The sequence below is a fragment of the Panthera uncia genome, chromosome D2 (genome assembly GCF_023721935.1).
Source record: "Panthera uncia isolate 11264 chromosome D2, Puncia_PCG_1.0, whole genome shotgun sequence".
NCBI lineage: Eukaryota > Metazoa > Chordata > Mammalia > Carnivora > Felidae > Panthera > Panthera uncia.
The window spans coordinates 16,112,994-16,135,134 of record NC_064818.1 but is presented as its reverse complement, the minus strand read 5'-3'; the positions used below and the strand labels follow the sequence as shown (position 1 = coordinate 16,135,134).

General features: G+C 43.9%; 1 protein-coding gene and 1 long non-coding RNA gene across 3 annotated transcripts in view; one reads left to right on the top strand and one right to left on the bottom strand.

Moving 5' to 3' along the window:
- Window positions 1-22,141, top strand: part of DISC1 (DISC1 scaffold protein) — a 329,162-nt gene that overhangs the window by 24,668 nt on the left and 282,353 nt on the right. The gene's annotated exons all lie outside the window — the stretch shown is intronic.
- On the bottom strand, window positions 14,248-16,873 carry LOC125932613 (uncharacterized). Of its 2 annotated transcripts, none has more exons than XR_007460693.1 (3): window positions 16,638-16,873; window positions 16,258-16,451; window positions 14,248-14,726 (listed from the first exon to the last, which is right to left on the bottom strand). It is a non-coding gene; the product is annotated as an uncharacterized LOC125932613 (long non-coding RNA). The 2 variants fall into 2 exon arrangements; XR_007460692.1 differs by having other exon boundaries at window positions 16,258-16,433; window positions 16,638-16,872.

The window sequence follows — 22,141 nt, the reverse complement described above, 5'->3', positions numbered from 1 at the left end:
TCATGGTCTTTATTTTTACAGTTATCTTCTAATTATGGCAAGTGATCGTCGTATCCCATTTACGGTAATAGTACCAAAAAATTGTTCTTCAAAATAGATTTATTTAAGCAAAAGAAATGAGTCAGTTTATGCAAAAGTATAAAGAAAATATTGTTACAGGTGATGATCTGCCATAACAGGCACTTGAAGTGGTGTTAGACTGGGTGATTTTGGGGACACATGGCTCTCCGTGGTTCTTGAGAGTCAGGCCATTGATCAGAGTGCTGATCTTTATAACAGACAACATGTGCTTTACTCTGTGTCACATGGCAGTCTCTTAAGGATTTGAAGACAGTACTCATGTTTCCTTCACGTAGGAAAGCATTCCCTCATTCTTCCAGTTCTTTCCATGTTCTTTGTATGTTGCCCCCTTGGCCCTAGGTATGCGTGAGTCTGTTTCTCTGTTGGGGAAGCTTCCTGTTCATCGTGTATATAAAAGCAGTCTTTGTTCTGAATGCAGGGATCAGTTCCTAAAATGAGATGAGAAAGGGAAACTGGGGCTCAAAGGAGACTAATAATGATGACATAGAAAGAAGAATCACAGTGAGGGAGATGCCTGGGAATGGTTAGGAGGAACAACTGGGTACAGATTCAGGAGTGATGTCTCTGTCCTCAGATGTCTTTATATCAGTGTACTAAGTATGGTTTGTAAGCAAAATGAAATTGAAATATTCATATCAGGTAGTGAACATGGACAGACTTGTGTTGGAAAGTCTGCAGGGGTGTGTTTGCAGCTTGCTTCTCTGAGCTCAAAAGTTTCTTATCTCTAAGATCGTCTGGTTGATTAAATAAGGGGTTACATGGGAAAGGCTTTGATAATTCCAGAAGTGCTTTGCAAATATCAGAAATGGTTTAGTTTTCATTAGATCTATTATTACTTTATACTGTCACCATTTTAACATTTATATTCTATTCTATATTAATACTTCTCATAGTCGTCTAGCCTAGTGCTTTATTTAAAAGGCTCTGGGGCCCACTGGCCCCCTCCCCCCCCCCATCCCCGTAGTCTTTCATAGAAGGGTCTTACCCTTCCTGTGTCCTGTACCTTGATTTATTGCTTGATTGTCTGGATTTCACCAACTGGAGGTTTTTATCAAGAAGGCCCATGGTTGTATCCGAATCCACGCATATTGAACAATGACTTTTTATTGTCTTTATAGTGTTTGACAACTTGGCTGGCTATAAAATTCTTGAGTGCCTCCACCCCTATCCCCAAACTGTATCAGCGGTGTCACTCAGCCTTGAGGGTTGTTTTGGAAGCCAGCTTGAATTTTGCCCTTTGTGTATGTGACTTGAGTTTTCGGAGATTCACATAGGATTTATTCTTTTTCTTTGGAATTCAGTGATTTTACCAAGATATCTTGGTGTTGGTCATAATATTTCAACTGTTTTCCCTGAGTGCTGTGTAACCTTTTTTTGTACAGTTAGGTTTTTTTTTTTTGTTTGTTAGGTTTTGTTTACTTCATTAATGTTTTCTTTGTATCTTTGGTACCCTATTTGTTTTGTCTTCTTGAGGGACACCTGTCATCCACATGCTTGTTGTCCTGTATGTATATTATTTTCTCTTTAATAATTTTTTTCTTTCCCTTGCATTTTGTCATTTTCTCAAACTGATATTCCAAGTTATTGACTCAGTTTTCAATTGGAACGGTACTTCTTGTTGCTTCTGAAATGGCCTTGTTTTATGAATGAACTGAACAAAACACTTGGGCAGGCATCAGCTAGCCAGTGGGAAACCTTCTTAGATTATTGTTTTCTAAAAATGTTAATGTTTCTCAAATTAACAGTTGGACAGCAGCTGCTTTCTTCCAAACTCATTCTTGCACTCTTCTTTTTTTCTGAGTGGAGTATCTTGGAAAAATACTTCGCTTCTCAAGAACTGGAGAGGAATGTATTAATCTTGGTGTCTGCTATTAATTTCAGCCAAATTTTACAGTATTTGGCAGATATCCCTCATAGGATGGAGATGCAACTTAGTGTAAAAACCATGGCCCTGGAGCACTGTGTTGGTTTTAATTTCTGCTCTGTCAGTCGCCAGCCATGTGAGCTTGGGCAAGTTACTTAACCTCTTGGTTGCCCGCTTTTCCTCATCTGTAGAAAAAGGCTACTCATAGGGCTGGTATGAGAATGAAATGAATTAATATTTGTAAAATGTTGATAGCAGTGCCTGGCACAAGTGATAAATGGGCATTTTATAAGGGCATATTAAATGAATGTGGCATGTGATCATGCATTGTCAATAAAGTTTTTTCCCCAACTTCTCATGCTTTGTCCATTTTAGTGGGCTTCACAGAAGTGCAGTTAACTTGCCTTTATTCCATTCCTTGCTCCAGAGGTTGCCTGATTTGTTTTGGTCATAACATGTTTGTTTGAACATTCATTTGGAATCGTATGCAGGATATGTGTCTGGCTGACTAATCAATAGCTCTTAGATTCTACTTTTTCCCTTCGTGAAGCCAGATCACTTGTCAATCTTTGGTACTTAGTAGGGCCATGATTTCTTATAACCCACTGAATATATTTCTGGGATCATGTCCATGAGTTCCTTTAGTACTGGATCATAATTTATCTGCCCTCATTTGGGGACATGAACTCATTTGAAGTGGCTAGGTGTTCTCTTTCCATCTTTTTGCCTCTCTTGGGCTTCAGTTCCTCCTAAATTATGCTACCACTATCCTTTCCAATCTGAAGATCATTTTCTTTAATAGAGGTTAAGGCTGAACATCTGAGCTATGTAATTCTGCCCTGTCTTCTCTTTTATCTATTACCGTTGTGCCCTAACTTGGGGGCCTGTCTCCACCTGCTTAACTTTCTTGCCCAGGTTTTGTTTGTTTGAAACACACATATTTTGCTGTTCTGTGGCATGGATTTTTTACTCTGCGCTTCTTGGTTCTTTGGCTGTTCTAATAATCAAATTAACATAGGGCAGATTAATAGGAGAAAAGCAAATTTAATTGTGTACGTATGGGGGCCCCAGCAGAATATGAGACCCATAGGCAACCAGGCAGTTAGGCTTATATGCCATTCTGAGCTAAGGAGAAGGGGGTGGGGGTCTGGGACCACAAAGTGGAGGGAGGCAATTTACAGGTTGCCATGCAGAGACAATGGGACCCAGAGAGGTATTTGATCGCTAGGCCCTGCTCACTTTCCCACCTGCTTACCACACCTGCTTACCTTACCTAGCCCTGATTCCTGGTGGTTGCCTCTGGTGATAGTTCTCTTCCTGGATCAGACCCTCTACCTAAATTCTTTTAGGCAGTTAAGGAAGAAGTAAAAGTTTTTCTTGATTCAGTTGGGTCTTGATTGCCTTCAGCTCAAAATAATCCATGTGCTAAAGTAGCATATTTTGGGGAGATTTGTTCTGAACCTCTTCACTGTCCTTAGCATATCTACAGAAGGTGTAACTCATTCTGGCCTTTAGTATTTTTGACTTTTTCTCATTTCTTTGTGACCCATTTGTCCTTATTCCTTGTTATTTTCTTTCTGTTGATCTTTTTTTTTTTAAATTAGGTTTTCATTCCAGTACAGTTAACATACAGTATTGTTTGGTTTCAGGTGTACAATATAGTGATTCAACAATTCGATACTTCACTTAGTGCTCATTATGATAAAAGTACTCTTTAGTCCCCATCACCTATTTCACCCATTCCCCCACCCGCCTTCCCTCTGGTAATTATCAGTTTGTTCTCTAGAGTTAAGGGTCTATTTCTTGGTTTGCCTGTCTCTCTCTCTTTTTCTCTTTGCTCACTCATTTTATTTCTTAAATTCCACATTTGAGTGAAATCATGGTATTTGTCTTTCTCTGTTTCACTTATTTCACTTAGCTTTATACTCTCTAGCTCCATCCATGTAGCAAATGCCAAGATTTCATTCTCTTTTATGGCTGAATAATATTCCATTATCTTCTTTATCCAGCCATCTATCAACGGACACTTGAGCTGCTTCTGTAATTTGGCTATTGTAAATAATGCTGTGATGAACATAGGGGTGCATGTATCCCTTTGAATTAGTGTTTTTGTATTTTGGGGGTAAATACCCAGTAGTGTGATTACTGAATTGTGGGGTAGTTCTATTTTGTAAGAATGTTTATTTATTTATTTTGGGGGCGGAGGGAGTGAGTGGGAGAGGGGCAGAGAGAGGGAGAGGGAAAATCCCAGTAGGCTCCAGCATGTCAGCACAGAACCCAATGTGGGGCTTGATCTCATGAACTGTGAGATCATGACCTGAGCTGAAGTCAAAAGTTGGTTGCTTAACTAACTGAGCCACCCAGGTGCCCCTAGGGTACTTCTATTTTTAACTTTTTGAGGCAACTCCATTCTGTTTTCCACAGTGGCTGCACCAGTTTGCATTCCCACTAAGTGCACAAGGGCTCTTTTTTCTCCTTGTGAATAATTGTTTCTTGTGTTTTTGATTTTAGCCATTCTGACAGGAGTGAGGTGAATCTCATTTTGGTTTTGGTTTGCATTTCCCTGATGATGAGTGATGTTGAACATCTTTTGTTGTGTCTGTTGACCATCTGTGTGTCTTTGGAGAAATGTCTGTCCATGTCTTCCCATTTTTTTTTTTTACATACTTATTTATTTATTTACGTATTTAATTTAAATTCAAGTTAGTTAACATATAGTGTAGTATTGGTTTCAGGAGCAGTATTTAGTGACTCATCACGTCTATATAACACTCAGTATTCATCCCAACAAGTGCCCTCCTTAATGCCCATCACCCATTTAGCCCATCCCCCCTACCTACCTCCCCTCCAGCAATGCTCAGTTTGTTCTCTGTATTTAAGAGTTTCTTATGGTTTGCTTCCCTCTGTGTTTTTCTCTTATTTTCTTGTTCCTTCCCTTCCCCTACGTTCATCTGTTTTGTTTCTTAAATTACACATTTGAGTGAAATCATATGATATTTGTCTTTCTCTGACTGACTTATTTCACTTTTCTGCTCATTTAAAAACTGTTTATTTTTTTGAAATAGAGAGAGAGAGCAAGATGGGGAGAGGCAGAGAGAGAGGGAAAGAGAAATCCCAAGTAGCTTCCATGTTCAGTGCAGAGCCTGACGTGGGGCTCATACTCACAGACTGTGAAGTCGTGACCTGGGCTGAAACCAAGAGATGACGCTTAACCGACTGAGTCACCCTGGCACCCCCTGCTCATTTTTAATTGGATTTTTTTTTTTTTTTGGTGTGGAGTTGTGTTAGTTCTTTATGTATGTAGGATACTAACCCTTTATCGGATATGTCGTTTGCAAATATCTTCTCCAATTCCATAAGTTGCCTTTTAGTTTTGTTGGTTGTTTCCTTTGCTGTGCAGAAGCTTTTTATTTTGATGTGGTCCCACTTGTCTATTTCTGCTTTTGTTTCCCTTGTCTCAGGAGACATATCTAGAAAATATCTAGAAAAATGTTGCTATGACTCATGTCAGGGAAATTACTGCCTGTGCTCTCTTCTAGGATTTTTATGGTTTCAGGTCTCCCATTGGGACCCTTAATCCATTTTAAGTTTATTTTTGTGTATGGTGTAAGAAAGTGGTCCACTATCATTCTTTTGCAGGTAGTAGTCCATTTTTCTCAACACCATTTGTTGACAAGACTGTCTTTTTCTCATTGGATAGTCTTATCTCCTTTGTCGAAGACTAAATGGCCATATAATCATAGGTTTATTTCTGGGTTTTTTATTCTGTTCTGTTGATCTGTGTGTCTGTTTTTGTGCTAGTACCATGCGGTTTTGATTACTTTGTAATATAACTTGAAGTCCAGAATAGGGATACCTCCAGTTTTGTTCTTTTTCAAGATTTCTTTGGCTATTTGGGATCTTTTGTGGTTCCATACAAATTTTGAATTATTTTTTATAGCTCTGTGAAAAATGCTGTTGGTATTTTGATAGGGATTGCATTAAATCTATAGATTTCTTTGGTGAGTATAGACATTTCAATAATTTTTGTTTTTCCAATCCATGAACATAGAATGTCTTTCTATTACTTTGTGTCATCTTCAACTTCTTTCATCAGTGTTTTACAGTTTTTAGAGTATAGGTCTTTCACATCTTTGGTTAAGTTTATTCCTAGGTATTTTATTATTATTTTTGGTGCAATTGTAAATGGGATTGTTTTTTTAATTTCTCTTTCTGTTGCTTCATTATTGGTGTGTAGAAATGCAAGAGATTTCTGTACATTGATTTTGAATCCTATGACCTTACTGAATTCATTTATGAGTTCTAGTTCTTCTTCTTCTTCTTCTTCTTCTTCTTCTTCTTCTTCTTCTTCGCATAGTCTTTAGGGTTTTCTATCATGTGCTCTGCAAACAGTGAAAGTTTTAGTTCTTCCTTACCAATTTGGATGCCTTTTATTTCTTTTTCTTGTCTGATTACTGTGACTAGGACTTCCAGTACTATGTTGCATAAAAGTGGTGAGACAGGACATCCTTGTCTTGTTCCTGATCTTAGGGGAAAAGCCTCAGTTTTTCACCAGTAAGTATGGTACTAGCTGTGGGTTGTTCATATAAGGCCTTAATTATGTTCAGGTATATTCCTTCTAAACCTACTTTGTTGAGGGTTTTTATCGTGAATGGATGTTGTACTTTGTTGGCTGTATTCTCTGTATCTATTGAAAGGATCATATGGTTTTTACCGTCTTTTCAGTTGACGTGATGTATCACATTTATTGATTTGCAAATATTGAGCAATACTTGCATTCCAGGAATAAATCCCACCTGATTGTGGTGAATGATATTTTTAATGTATTGTTGGATTTGGTTTGCTAATATTTTGTTGAGGATTTTTGCATCTGTGGTTCATCAGAGATATTGGCCTGTAGTCTTCTTTTTTTGTAGTGTCTTTTCTGGTTTTGGTATCAGAATAATGCTGGCCTCATAGAATAAATTTGGAAGTTTTCCTTCCTTTTCTATTTGTTGGAATAGTTTGAGAAGAATAGATATTAATTTAACTCCAACTTGACCTGGTCACTTTTTCCAGAGGTTTCCTTCCTTTGCATGTGATGGATACATTTTGTGTGGCTGTCAGATTAAATTTGATGCCATCCGCTGTAGAGAATCTTTAATAAGCAGCCTCTGTTTGAGACCAAACCGGCTTCAGCACATTTTCAGCTTGGAAAGCTTTTGTATAAAGAGCGTTGTAAGCCATGCAAGGTCGTTAAGTTTGGACATTATTGCTGTGCAGGTTTCGTCTTAGAGTTTTTAGTAATCTACTTTTTCTGGAATATTTTATAGACAATCACTAAATACCATTGAACAGTTATCCTTTGGGGGATTACATCTGAGAGTTAGGTCCTGTAGACTCCTTAGGAGTTAAATCCCAAGCTCTTAGAGACCTGTACTTATCCAAGATTCTCATACAGAAAGTCAGTGTTTGTTGCCTATAGGGAAGGGTTGAGGCTGAGAGGGAGGCCAGACTTCCTGGGCTCTGGTCTCGGCTCCAGCACTGGCCAACTGTCTGACTTTGGACAAATCACTTCTCTGCTGTAAGTCTCAGCAATCTTATTCTGGAAACAGAGTCATGATAATCCTTACCTTATTACGTTTTGGTGAGGATTAAATGACATAAAAATATGTTAAATCCTTAGAATGTGCCTGGCACCTTGTAGATACTCAGTGAATGTTGGATGAGTTCATGGACACCAGTTATGTCAAATGCATCAAGCTAGTTTTGATGTTTATTTTCAAATCCTTGCATTCTGAGTTGTCTTCTAGATCACATTTGTTATGTGTATCATAAAGCCTTATAATTTGGGGGTAGATGGTAGTGTGGACTGAATATCGTGGGCAGTAACTAGGCTGTTACAATAATTATATTGGATCCATAAACTATTGGGATAATACTGGGCTATCAGTCTTAGAAATAGCATTAGTAAGACTTGTCATTTCTGTAGCACTTTCTGGTTTACAACGTGTTTTCTCATGTCCTATCTCATTTAAACATGTAGAAAAAATGCAGTGTAAAGAAACAACTTTCTTTTTTTATAAGGTTCGTTTATTTATTTTGAGAGAGAGAGTGCATGCATGTACACGCATGAGGGTGGAGGGGTAGAGAGAGAGAGAGAGAGAGAGAATCCCAAGAAGGCTCTGTGCTGTCAGTGTGGAGCCCACTGTGGGGCTTGATCCCATGAACTGTGAAATCATGACCTGAGCCAAAATCAAGAGTTGGATGCTTAACTGACTGAGCCACCCAGGCACCCCATAACTGCCTTTCTTTATGTTTCAGCATCAGGCTGGGTCTGACCCTGGTATGTAGAATCAGATCGGTGGTCTGGGATGCCATCAGACAGCTCTTTGTGGCATATTGGAGCATTTGTTGGGTACATAGAGTATCCAGCACTATGCTAAGCTCTAAAGGTGGTTATAAGAAAAAGAGCTTTTTTTTTAAAAAAAATGTTTATTCATTTATTTTGAGAGAGAGAGAGAAACAGGCACAGAGAGAGAGAGAGAGAGAGAGAGAGGAAGAGAGAGAGAGAATCCCAAGGCTCCATGCTCAGCACAGAGTCTGATCTCATGTCTGTGAGTCATGACCTGAGCAGATATCAAGAGTCAGATGCTTGACCAACTGAGTCACCCAGGAGCCCCAAGAAAAAGAACTTTGAACTTCTGTGGCCATGTGTATTTAGTTTTGCTTAAGAACATAGTCAGGGGGGGCCTGGGTGGCTCAGTTGGTTAAGTGTCCGACTTCAGCTCAGGTCACGATCTCACGGTCTGTGAGTTTGAGCCCCGCGTCGGGCTCTGGGCTGATGGCTCAGAGCCTGGAGCTTGCTTCCGATTCTGTGTCTCCCTCTCTCTCTGCCCCTGCCCCGTTCGTGCTCTGTCTCTCTCTGTCTCAAAAATAAATAAAACATTAAAAAAAAATTTGAAAAAAAAGAACATAGTTAAATGAATTTGTAGTCAATGTAATTATAAAGCCTGATGGCCTCAAACATTCCACAAATAACCTTGAAACTCAACTTCTAGAGGGTGAGGATTTGTGTGGTGTCCCCGATGCCCCTTTGTTTCTACCCTGCCCCGACCTCCATCCAGACTTACCCCTCATTGTAATTCTGTCTGGCTCTCCCCCAAGATTATTGTATAATTGAAAATATGCCCACAGACATAATCTGTGGATGAGCAGATTTAAAACAAAGCTGATCAGAGAGTTCCAATTGTAAGCATGTGAAAAGAATCTCTCTAAGAGATGTTCTTGATAACGAAAAGCTGAGAACCGTGATGCTCTGCACACAGCTTGTGGAGATTTATATGGAATCATGTGTGCATCTTGCTGTTGGGCTACTCCTGACCCTAAAGTGGTGTATCTTGCCAAAATGACGTGCCTGTTTTCCCTTGGATGATGGCTGGGCTCTGAGGTTCCTCTCCCTGCCCCTTACCCCTGCCCTGACCGAACACACTTCTAGTGTGGCCTTGCTCTAGTGCGTCTCTGGTTGTTAATGCTCATTCTCAGAGTCAGGGAACTAGGTGAGAAGAGGATTTTATGTGAAAACAGTGGTAGGTTGATTTTTTGACCTCAGAAAAAGAGTTCACTTTATAATCAGACGTATATGCTCTTTATAGATATTCCCTTCACACGCACATTTGCTCTCAGAATTTCCTCAGCCAGGATGTCCCCCCAGGTGACTGCATATCCTTAATGGCTCTGCCATGAAGGAGAACTGCAGAGAGGTCCATGCACGCCATTGGCTGCCTCCGTCAGAGGCTCGCTGGTTGAGGATTTACTCTTTGTCTTGTTTTCCATCCTTAAGGACTCTTCTTTGGTCTCTTACCCCCCTTGTGACATCCTTCCCCCCTGAGCTGGAATTCCTGGTCCTGGTAACTGTGGGTGTTCTGCAGGTGTGCCATAGTTCTCTTCTCCCCTTTTCTCTGATTGTTTAGTTGAATTACTTCTCCTTTGTCATCATTGATAACAGTTGTATGTGAGTCACCCTTTTAGGGACATTTTTAGGTCTAGATGCTACTATCATCCATTATATTGGAGAGGATAGTGCCAAGGGGACAGGAAAGGGCCCTGCATCAGAGATCTGGGACTCCCCCTGTGGTCAGTCATCCATTCAAAGTCCAGGACCCTTTGTCCTGGAACTGTCCTTCACTAGCTACGAATCCACCTGCTTGTCCTGCCTTCAGCCTCTACGTGTACACAGGGCAGCTGGGAGAGGCCTTCTCAGATCCTTCGGGTCAAGTGCAGATATTTATGTGTACGCTTTTCTTCTGACTTATGATTCCTGACGTATAGTAGAGTTCTCACTAAATGCTAGGGTCTTTTCCCCTTTCTTATTTCCCGTTGAGATAAAATACAGTCAGTTTGGCGTGATTTATTTTCAGTAAGCCCATGTAGGCCCTTTTCATTTGTAAGCACTCACAAAATACCTTATTATGAATCTTCGGAAACTTACCAGGTGTCTGTGTCATGCTCACTGGTTTGCCATCACTGGACTTCAGTTTGCAGGAATGACCTGTTTCCCCTTTTGGAACACGGGAGGGTGTTTGTGTGTCTCCAGTTTGTTGACATGTCCCCTGTCCTCCCGGGTTCGTCCAAGACCACAGCAATTTCCCAATCTCGTTTTCACCTTCCTTCGGTATCAGTGAATTAAAGCCAATTTATTACCCAGAATTGCCTCATTTATTTCAAAATAGGCTGTGTACAAAGGAAGCTCTATTCCCTTAGCGGGAGCTAACTCAAGTTTTAAAGCCCATTCTAGAGAAAAACAGACGTATCTAGTTTGTGTTAGCTATTAAAAACCTTTTTTTTAAAAAAAGAAATAGGCCTTTGGATGTTGCTTCAGGGTGACAAAAATAGCCCAAAGACTGAAAAGGTAAGTGAAGAGAGAGAAGTGAAAAAACCCTGATTTTGAGTGTTTAGAGTGTGTGAAATGTCACTCTTTGCCTTAACTGCTCCCCTAAGGAAAATGAGGAGGTTTTTAAAGCAGTTCTTGGTCAAGGAATGTACATGCAGAGGATTTCTGTAGCTCTAGGGGAAAATATAGATCTACTAAAATTTTACTAAGTTTCTTTTATTTGTCAGAGATTGCTTAAAGGTTGTCTGATATTTTTCTGATAGTTTGGACCTTTTTTCCGTGGACTTTTATGCCTTAACGCTCACCCACTTATTTTCTCTTTCTTTTTTTTTTTTTTTTTAATTTTTTTTTTTTTTAACGTTTATTTATTTTTTGAGATAGAGAGAGAGACAGAGCATGAACGGGGGAGGGGCAGAGAGAGAGGGAGACACAGAATTGGAAGCAGGCTCCAGGCTCTGAGCCATCAGCCCAGAGCCCGACGCGGGGCTTGAACTCACGGACCGCGAGATCGTGACCTGAGCTGAAGTCGGACGCTTAGCCGACTGCGCCACCCAGGCGCCCCCTTATTTTCTCTTTCTACCCTCTTAAGAAGGTGAGACAAAAAAATACCCCAAACAAAACTAACTCTGAAGCAGACTGTTGAATAACAGATTCCACTCCCCACCTCCACCCCCCAAAACCTCATGTACACGAAGGAAGACAAGGGAGAAAATGAACAGTTCTTTTAAAGACTGTCCACGAAAATTCTGAGATGTTATAAGCATTCAGCAGTGACTTTAGATGCTGGGAAGAACTTGGGGAAAGAGACTAAAATTTATTGAGCACGTGTTGCCACTTGCCACAAGCTATGATGGCTTTTGCCAATTCACGTTAGTGATTTTATTGTGTCCTCAGAGCGGTCCTTCAAGGTGTGCAGGTTATGCCCGTTTTACACCCGAGTGCACTGAGGCTCCACATGCTAAGTGACTTGCTCAGCATCACTCAGATGGGAACTGACAGAGGCAAGATCCAGTCCTTCCTTGTGCTATCAGACCCTCATGCATAACGGATGAAATTAGTCATTTACAGAGGTAACTCAGAGCTTGTCTGTAAATGTCCTACGCTCCCAGGTGACTTTGCTGTGATCTCCAGGCAGGGCTGCAGTGAGATTGTAAATAGGAAAACTGACATCTGAACCATGGTACCGGTCTTATCTGAAGAAAGAGCACTACCAGAGGGGGCTGATCGGGATGGAGCCGGAAACAGGAGGGCAGAGAGGAAGAACTTGTTGTTTCTGCCCTGCTTCGCCTGGGAAGGGTGGCGAGAACCAGTGAGGAAGGGTGCCTCACTGTCCTGTGTGGCAGGCAGGCAGCTTCGTGACGTGAAGATGTTTGCTCCACTGTCCTGGTCGATGCCAGCAGGTGTGAGATTGCGGCTATGCTGAGAGAAGGTGGTGTGGACACGTGGCTCAGAGCGCAGGCTCTCGAGGGCCTGCACCTTGCAAGGAAGGGTCAGATGAGAAAGCTGAGACTCGGGGAAGGTGACCTTGGACGAGCCAAAGAGGGGCAGTCTAACTTCAGAACGCTCTTGAGAACATCATTCATGTCACCTCGGGGATGTTCGGCAGTAGCTTGTCTTCTGGTGGATAGTTGATGGTGGACACCAGGTCGCATGGGTGACTTGAGCTCACAGAGCTGGGCACTGTCGCAGCTTACCGGTGAGTGTGTGCCCAGTGGGGCAACCATCCCTCACCGACGCACACCCACCTGCCGGGGAGCACGGCCTCGGATTGCGGGCGTGACTTCCCCTGCTTGCTGTCTGGCGGTGTGCCCGGCTGTGCTACCCGCGGCTGTGTCCTCACCACAGGCGAATCCTAGCCCTCAGGGGAGCGGCCAGCGCCTCGGGCTCTTTGCCTCCTCTGGCAGATGGCCCTGATCTGAGTGCACATGTGGTATCTATCTGAGAGGAGTGACTGGTGGAGACGGGAGCATCTCATTTTAATAATTTAAAAATCATAAAATATGCCACTTTGGGAACAAAAGCTTTCAAAAGGAGTTTAGTGAGGGTGATTAGTCGCTTTCCACAGTGTGGAAACATATTGCTGTAACCAAAGCGTGCTTCAGACACTTGAGCATCAAAGCATCTGCGGGGGCTTATTCTTAGTGGTAAAATGTATTGCTTTGTTCGAGATCATTCCACAGTAACGAGGCACTCTAAAGGCAAGAAGAGACAGGAATTCTTTATAATTAATTTGTACTGCATGAATGTAAATGGATACTTGAAAAAAGTTTGTTCTCTTAAATATCCTAAGTATTCCCCAGTGTTATCTTCCGAATTAGTGTTAAAGTATTACTGTTTAGACAAACCCTTCATTGGTGGGTAGCATGAAGGTTACCTCCAGTCCACCCCTGCCTCGTTATCATCAACTCCAAATGTCATTTGGATTTGAATGAGTCAGAGAGATTTGAGCTTTCTGGATGTAGTCATGGCCTCTTAAAACCTGGATGCTATATATAGCATCTCAATATGAAGTGAGACTAGAAAAGTTTTATAAAAGAGGAATCCTCAAGTGTAGACAAAAGGCAATCATATTCTATTAAAATATATTTCCTTACATCTCAGACCCAGGTTGAGATACAGGTCCCCCTCAGCACCTAGCCGCGTGCATATGGAGTCCAGATCTTTATGCCACAGGAGTTGTATAATGCTGATCTCTCTTTTATTCCCTCGGACCAGTGCACCAAATTTCCATAGTGAAGTGTGGGGAAAAAAATACCGAAATTCCTCCTGTTTTCTAATAGGGCCATTGAGCAGTACATTTGCAATGCTATAATTGTATCATTTTTAAGGTCAGGCATTTAGAGTGGCACAAACCTTTGATGTGGGCTTAAATTCTGAGTATTATAAAAATTTAGTGCCAAGTAGGGACTTCCTTGAAAGACGCTCCAGTCTCCAGGGCACTACTTATGTGCAAAGTGCTCACAATTTGGGATCATTTTTTAATAAACATATCGCAAATTTGGCACACAAAGCGGGGCATTTAGAAAGCCATGAAAATAAGCCCCATGCATAAAATACGGCATTAAAAAGGTAACTGTAAACTTTGCAGATGGACTAGCATGAAAAAAAGCGATCTTTTGCTAGGGTGCATGTGAGAGCTTGTAACTCTTTGCTGCACGACTAAGAGCAGGAACTTAAGTTGTTTGGTTGTTTTGAAATAACAGCTACAAAGAGGGCTCCTTCTGGTTCATCCATATTTTATTAGGGCAGCAGTTAAAAAATTCATTAGAGACACCCATCTGTAGCTAGCAGCACTCTTGAGGGGGTTCAGATGGCGATCAGAGTTTTGAGTAGCACTTTACATGAAAAGAAAAAGACAATCGTTTGTAAGAATTAATAGCACTGCGGAGAGAGGTTGTTCAGTGACTTCAGAGCAAACGCTTTCACGTGGTCTGTGAATCTCTTGCTGCTAAATTCCTCAACTACTTGCTTCAGCTGGAGGAAGTAAATCCAGGCATAGAAAGAAAAGAAAACAGAACACAGAAAAGTGGATCAGAGAGGTAGGAAGGTATTGGTCGGCAAGAGAGTATAGGTTGTGACTTTGTGCTGGATGGTGTGTGTGTGTGTGTGTGTGTGTGTGTGTGTGTGTGTATGTGTGTGTGCGTGTGCATGAGAGAGGAAGAGAGACAGAGAGACAGAGAGAGAAGAGAAAGAGAAAGAGAGACAGGGAAGGACAGAGAGAGAGACACACACACAGAAAGAGACAGAGAAAGAACAGATCACTATTGGCCTCTAGGAGTCTACTAACAGTACAGAAAAAGGCTTAGAGTCAGGCCTGAGGCTGCTTTGCTTTAGATTTGCCTTGAACTCTGCCTCCAGGTGCCCATGTCCAGGCGTCTTTGCTTCAGGATGATCTTCTTGCCTTTATTCCTGAATTGAAAATAAAAACAGGTTTTGAATGGTTACTCTGTGCCAGGCGTGGTATAGGGCAGTGAAGTTCATAATCTTATCTATCTCTCCAGCAATTCTATGAACTAGAGCCCCCTTTAGCGAACAAGACAATGCAAGCAGAGAGGCTGGTGAACAGCATTCACCGAGAACTGGGAGAGCTACATTCTAAACTCCAGCAGTCTGTCTCCAGAGTCCATAACCTTTCCTAGTGCAAGGTACAGGTCCATAAACTGTGTGTGCACACATTTGTACCTGTTTTTTAAATAAGTTTTTTTTTTTTTTATTTTGGAATACTTACAGATTTATAGAAGAGTTGCAAAGACATGACAGGGTTCTTTGTCCTCAGTTTCCCCTAATGCTAACAGCTTGTATAATCATGGCACAGTTATTACATCTCAGAAATGGACACTGGTACAGCGAACTAAACTGCAGATCTAAATCAGATTTTCCACCAGTATCCTTTCTTTGTTGCAGGATCTAGTCCAGAATCCACACTGCATGTTGCATGCGTGGGTTTTGGCCCTTACACTCCAGAGTGGGCTGAATGTTGACCTGCTGTTTGGCCCCCCGTTCCCCTCCCTGTGCCTTAGGGAAGTGAGACCGCTCACAGCAGCTGCCTGCCTCCTGGCCCCTTCCTCGTGGGAGGGCATGTTGTGGGGCCCAGGACTCCCACTGTTTGACTGAAAGTGGGAGCCTTATCCAGGCTAGAAGATTTAGAACAGATGTATGGGGACATATTTTAACTTCAAGCCACACTTTGTCCACGTGTAGAGGCTCACAGCTAACAGCCACATTTCAAGAAACAAAAAAGTTGAAGGGAAAGAGAAGATTCTGCAAAGCAACATTCTCTGTGGTGTGGCGAACGTTGTTTATGACGCACTTGGATTCTGAGCACACCAGGATGTTAAATAGGACTTTCTCCTAGAGCAGAGGTTCCCAGGCCTGGTTTCCCACTGGAATCCCACTGGGGGCACTGAGTCTCATGCCTCAACATTGTGATTTCATCAGCTTGGGACTTTGGAATTTTGGAAGGATACCCCAGTGACTCTGCTGGGCAGCCAAGTTTGGGGACCATTCAGTGTTTCCACTGGAGAGCTAAAACTGAGGACAAGAGGTGACTAGTGTCCACACACCAAGAATGGTGCCAGACACATCGGGCTGCACGTGGCAAGACCGATATCCCACAGCCCACGCGTCCTGGAGCCCACATGGTTACCCTCAGTCATTTCCAGTCACTTCTTTCCCCCAGCTTCCTCTTTTTCCAGAATTCTTCCTTAGGTGGCATCACAGGCTCTTATGGATTTCCACCAGCCAACTGTGCTTCCCCGTCTCTTCTCTCCAGCACAGGGCCCTGCCTTGGGCCCCAGCCCCACCTGTCTGCCACCTGGGCTCCTCACAGCCTGCTGTCTGCCTCCTTCTCCACAGGGGCCATGCCTGCCTGGGCCCCAGACATTTTGAACTTCTTTGAGCTGTTACCTCCATTCCTTCCCTCCACTGACAGTGACCTCACCTCCTTTATGGCCTCCGTAGCCTCAGTCTTTCAGTTCAGCTGCAGGGTCAGCTCCTCCACGAGGCCCTTCCCTCCCTCCTGTGGTAGGATTGCTTCTGGCCCATTCTGCATCTGCTTGTTGACGTTTCTGCCTTGTCCACCGAGCTGTGAGCCCCTTGAGGGCAGGGACTGTGGCACTGAAAACGCATTACAGACTACCTCACAATTATAAAAATTCTGTTATTCATAGGTTGCATATATTGTCAGCGCCCACATAACTACCACCCGCTTGAGCAATGGAACGTTACCCTTGAAGTCCCTCGCGAATCTTGTCCCCTCCCCCAGCCAGCTTGTGCTGTGTCTATCATTCTTTTGCTCATTTTCGTACTTTTAGCACATACCTGTCTCCTGTGTTCCAGGCAGTGCCATCTTGTCAGTTTCCTTGACTCAGTCAGGGCTGACATTCTTGCCAGTTACGCCACAATTCTGGGTGGAACCTGTCCCTTTTGACTGTGAGGCTATTATAGGAAGTGATGTCTGCAGCTTGGGAGTCCAAACACTGGCATCTGGGTGACCACGAGGCTGATAGGAAACCAGACAGAGCTTTGCTGTCACAAACTCCCAGCAGCTGGCTGCGAGGGGCGTGCCCTGCAGACCTGTCTGTACCCGCAGTGTGCGTGGCTTTGAAGATTATGGAAATGCTAGATCACGGTGAAGTGGCTGTGCTCACCACGAGCAGCTGGTGAACAATCCCATCTAGGAAAACAATCTGTCTTTCAAAGGGATGGAGAGTGTCAGCTTGTGAAGAACAACATGTCAGCAAGCCTGTGGTGATAACTTTGCTGGGAGAATTCATTGACAAGAGCACTCTCTCGGCCCCCGATCGTTTGTGTGTCTACACACTGCTTGGGGAAGGGCGGTGGAGGGTGGGAGACTGTGCTGACAGCACAGAGCCTGACTTGGGGCTCGAACTCACAAACCTCAAGGTCATGACCTGAGCCCAAACCAAGATTTGGTTGCTTAACTGACTCAGCCACTCAGGCATTCCTGTGTGGTGTCCTCTAACTGTTCTCCTGGTGGCCTCTCTCGCTTCCGTGTGGTCCCTTCTCCACAGAGTGATCTGTCAAAACGTGCAGATCTGATCATGCCCCTCCCCTGCTTCAGGTCATTCAAAGACCGTCCATCCCTCTCAGGCAAAGGCCCAGGCTGGATGCGGCCAGGACACACGGCGGCGTCCAGCTCCGTCCCGCCCCTGCCCATCAGCAGCGTCCTCCACACCACGCCACCAGCTGGCCTTGTTCCTTCCTCTCTGGCTCTTCCCCGCAGCGTCCCCTGTGACCTCTACACCTCTTGCTCATCTGTCAAGCTCAGCCAGATGTCACTCGGAGACCCTGCCAGACGAAGCCAGGTGCCCCATTCAGCACCATGGCTCAGCACCATGGACCTGTCCATCCCCCCGCCGCCAGACCTACCTGTGTGCATGTTTGATTCCTCTCTCTGCTCCCTCAAAGATGGCAAACCACAAGCAGACAGGGCCATGTGCACCTGCGTGCTGTGCTTTCTCTAGGGTGGGGTTTGGGTTCTCTGAGAGGCGGACATCAAGACAGAGTGAGACATGCAGGAGGTTGGGTGAGGGAGCTGCCCGTCTGTGCAGGGTAAAGGAGGGGAGGAGCGCCTGGGTAGCCCAGTTGGCTAAGCGTCTGACTCTTTAAAAAAATTTTTTTGTTTTAAATGTTTACTTATTTTTGAGAGATAGAGAGAAACAGAGCATGAGTGGGGAGGGGCGGAGAGAGAAGGAGACACAGAATCCAAAGCAGGCTCCAGGCTCTGAGCTGTCAGCACAGAGGTGGACATGGGACTTGAACTCACAGACCCCAAGATCGTGACCTGAGCTGAAGTCTGACGCTTAACCCACTGAGCCACCCAGGTGCCCCAAGTGTCTGACTCTTGATTTCCACTCGGGTCATGATCTCACGGTTTGTAGGTTCGAGCCCCACATTGGGCTCTGCACTGACAGTGCTAGCCTGCTTGGGATTCTCTCCTCCTCTCTCTCTGCCCCTGCTCTGCTCATGCGCTCTCTCAAAATAAACAAACTTTTTTTTTTTTTTTTAAAGGAGGGGAGCAGGAGCAGGCAGGGGAGCTGCAAGGGAGGTGGGAGGAAGAAGGTTCTCAGACCACAGCACAGACCTGCTCCTTAGAGTTGCCCTGTGTCCCAGAGGCCTCTAAATCACCCTTCTTCTAGCCAGTCCCAAGAGATGTTTGGGGTGACACGAATTCAGGAGTGTTCTGGAGTTCATAGAGTCTCTGCTTTGCTGAAGGGCAAAGAACTGTGAGGTAAACCAACAAAGCCAACTAGATTACCCCATTCATCTAATGTCAGATTGAGTTCTCCCTCTTCCGTGATGGAAGCATAACATCCCATCCTGGGACATGGCTTACATCCCTTGCAAGCTGTCAGGTCACGAACAGCTGGGGGTGGGGGTGCCGTCTTGCTCACGTCCGCATCCCACATAGAATCCAGTGTTCAATAAGGAATTGTCGTATTAAAACAGATTGCACAGTTAAAATGGAAGCGCCATAAATGTTGATTTATTCCACACTAGGACTCTCCCTGCTTGCTAGAAGCTTCTCACAACAACCCGAAGCCACTTCTGAATCCTCAAGTGCTCTCTGAACTATCGAAGAAAGATGAACTCGTGCTCAGCAGAGTGTTTGTGTTTTAGTGTGTATGTGATTGGATTCTGATTCTTTGAAAACAAGCTAATCCACAGGGATGTGTGGTTTCTTTACGATTCACAATCTTTGGTTAACCTGAATGTTTTAGAAAAGACTTCGGCCTCAACCATGACAAATAGGATTAAAATTCTTTCCACGAGAAGAATACATTCATTTATGCTTCCACACCGTACATTTCTATCCAAGTCGTGTTTTGTAAAGTCTTATGTGTCTATTCTTCTCTGACTATTCTCTGTGTTCTCAGCAGTGGCCCTGAGTGCCCGTATTTCTTCTTCAGGAGACAGACATGCTTTCCCCACAAGGCCCTGGGATCATCAAATCATTGGTGACTCACCCAAGCCCACATGGGCACTTCATGTAGATTTGAACTTTGGGTCTTGGTTTTAAGTTCTTCCAAGTAAATTCACATGTATTGTGTTTTCTTAAATTACATATTTTAGATTTCCCGTTTAAAAATAAATATTATCTGGCCAATGTGTATTGGAATGCCTTCTCTGTATACTAGGATTTTTAGGGAATTGTAAGGGTATCAGGAAGCTTATATAGAGCATAAGAGGGGAACGGTTTATATACACCGAAGAAAATAGCAAGCAGTGCTGGGTGTTAGTTAGTAGAGGGGCAGGAGTGATGTGGACCGTTGTTGAAGCCCTGTGAACTGGGTGATCAGAACAAGGGAGCTGATGGGGAAGGGCGTTGGAAGCTGAAGGGTGGGAAGGATTTGTCCGGAAGAAGGAAAGCACTAGAGACAGGTAGATAGGATTCTCTCTGATCTGACTGGTTGACTAACCTAGGTTTCCCCCAGTTTTCCCTGTAAGTTAGATAAGCTCATGTTTCCAGACACCTTATTTGGACTGTGTGTAGAGGCCTTCTGACACCTGGGTCTATTCTAAGCTCTTCTCTTTCACTTGCTTCCAATCCCAGAGCTCACAGGGCTGGAGAGGGGTTGGAGTTGGGGGTTCTGCACAACCAGGGACCGGCAGGTCTGCGTTCCTCCCCCCAGCATCTACTATGGAGTGGGAGGCTGTGAGGGACAGAGAAGGCCACGTGAGGCACCTCTCCCTCCTCAGCCTGTCCAGGGCCAGATGGGCAGAATGCAGCCATCTCTGGGTGAAAGAACAGAAGGCACAGCTGGTTTCCCTGGCCAGCTCTCAAAGCCTATGTGCACTTCGGGCCTCCCTGCACCTTACCATGTTTTACTTCCTGCCCGCTCCACCCTGAAGTTAGGTGTTGGGAACGAATGTTGTCCTCCAAGGTCTGAATGTGTCACAACCCTTCCTTAACTGCAGGCAGGGCATGATGGAGGGCTTGGGTTTGAACAAATCTGAGATGTAGTATCTCAGCCTGGATATATGGTAATCATTGATTTCTCGCCAGAGGGGACATCATACATTTCTTCAAAAAATAAAAATTGAAAAAAAAAAAAGTGAAAAAAGGGGACTTCGCATACAGGGAACTGGGGGTCTTTTCTAGAAGTTTCAGAGCTGCCATCTGCCCAAGGTGGGTTTCTTGTAATCCTTCTAGCTCATTCCAGAAGTGCCCTCCAGATCCGGCTCTCCTGAGGGTTAGGGTTCATAGAATGTGGTGGTCCCTGCCTCTTGGGCTGCCCTCTGAGAAGGCCCACGCTGGGAGATGGGATGTATGAGTGGTCCGGTGGGTGCAGGAGCTGGGCCATCCACACACCAGGCCCTCCTCTCATCCCCACATTTGGTGAGCATTTTTCTCACGTCTGGTCTTCTTGGCTTGTTGTTCATGCGGCACGGTGGCCCCCTGACATCTCACCAGAACCCAGTAGGAATGTGGGTTCCCATCCGGTAGCTGCTTTGTGCAGCATCTGTAACCTGGCTTAGGGGGATTTCAGAACCCTCGGTTGAGTAGCTTTAGAAAAGGCTCATCTAGCTGTAAAAGAAATGACATTTCAAAGAAATTATTTTCCCCTTGGCATCGCTGTTTCGACTTTAGAAGGGTTATCTGGGAGACAATTACCTTGCATTAAAAAAAATAGTTAAAAGTCTTTTTAAACCAGAAGACAATATAGGTATCACAGGACTCCTTTCTCAAGGTAGGAAATTGCTGAGTTGTTTTCTGTTGGTAATTGGAGCCAGAATTCAGTGTTCTCCCTACTGCCTTTGGGATTCACTGTATGGGCATATGAGAGTTAGCCCCTCTTTTTAGCCAACCCCTGCTCCCTCCTGAGCTCCCACGGCCCCGTGAATCCTCTTCTTCTTGTGATTGGGGCCCTAACATGCAGGGGACATCCTCAGATGGTGACACCCCTGAGGGAGAGAATGGGAGGCCCTTTGGGCCACATAGCATGGTGATCCAATTTGACCTCTTTAAACATTTAAAAAAATTGTAACTGGGATAAATACATAGAACATAAAATTTACCCTCTTAGCCATTTTTTAAAAATGTTTATGTTTGAGAGAGAGAGAGAGAGAGAGAGAGAGAGAGAGAGAGAGAGAAAGAGCATGAGCTGGGGAGCATGAGCAGAGAGAGAAGGGGACAGGGGATCTGAAGTAGGCTCCACCTTGACAGCAGAGAGCCTGACATGGGGCTTGAACTCAGAAACCATGAGATCATGACCTGAGCTGAAGTCAGAGGCTTAACCAACTGAGCCACCCAGGCGCCCCTACCCTCTTAGCCATTTCTATTAAGTGTATAATTCAATGGCATTCACATTGTTGGGCAGGTATAGCCCCATCTGCCACTAGAACTTTTTTGTCTTCCAGACTGAAACTCTGTCCCCAGGAAACACCAACTCCCTCTTCCCCAGCCCCTGGCCACCACCATTCTACTCTCTATCTCTGTGAATTTGACTGCTCTAGACACCGTATATAGATGTATATATGTATGTAAATACAGTATTTAGTATTTGTCCTTTTGTGACTGGCTTATTTCATTTAGCATGATGGCCTCAAGGTTCATCCAAGCTGTATAGCCTGTGTCAGAACTTCTTCCCTTTTTAAGGCTGAATACTATTCCATTGTATGAATTGACCACATTTTGTTTATGCATTCCTCAATACTTAGGTTGCTTCTACCTTTGGCTGTTGTGAATCCTGCTGCTACGAACATGGCTGTACAGATATCTCTTTGCGACTCTGCTTTCAATTCTTGTGGACAGATAACGAGAAGTGGAATTTCTGGACCATGTAGTGATTCTATTTTTA